The following is a 520-nucleotide window of genomic DNA, read 5'->3' as shown; positions in this document are numbered from 1 at the left end:
AGGCCAGCACTAGGTCCCCTCCCTCCCCCACGCTTTCTCTTCTCTTCACTGTAGGGCTTTTAATACAATTATATATATAACTAGACAAAGCTTATGGTTGTGCGGCAGTGAAGCATCAGTGCTAACACTGATGTTGCTATCTTTGATGATGATGATGATGATGATTATCAGCGGGCCGGGCCGCCCCCTTTCAACCATCTGAGTCAGGTTATTCAGTCACTGGTTGTGGGAAGAGTATTCTTAGAAAACCCTAGCGAACGCTGCCTCGTGGTTCCGACTTTTGAGTTTAAGGCTGGGTATTCCACGAACAAAACCCTACATCCCTCCAATACATTGTGGGGCATGCTTTTGAGTCAAAGGCTCAAAGTGAGGTAATTCAACCAAACCCCCTTCTTAGGCTTGGGCAACCAGGAAGTATCATTCCTTACTGCAGGTCTTCACTCACTGACTCCTCCCCACAGTCCTGATTCATTTAGCTGCCAATCACTTAACCGCTCCGTACCTAATCTCCTGCCCATCC

This window comes from Opisthorchis viverrini (genome assembly GCF_000715545.1).
Source record: "Opisthorchis viverrini unplaced genomic scaffold opera_v5_98, whole genome shotgun sequence".
Taxonomy (NCBI): domain Eukaryota; kingdom Metazoa; phylum Platyhelminthes; class Trematoda; order Opisthorchiida; family Opisthorchiidae; genus Opisthorchis; species Opisthorchis viverrini.
This window is presented reverse-complemented; position numbering follows the sequence as displayed.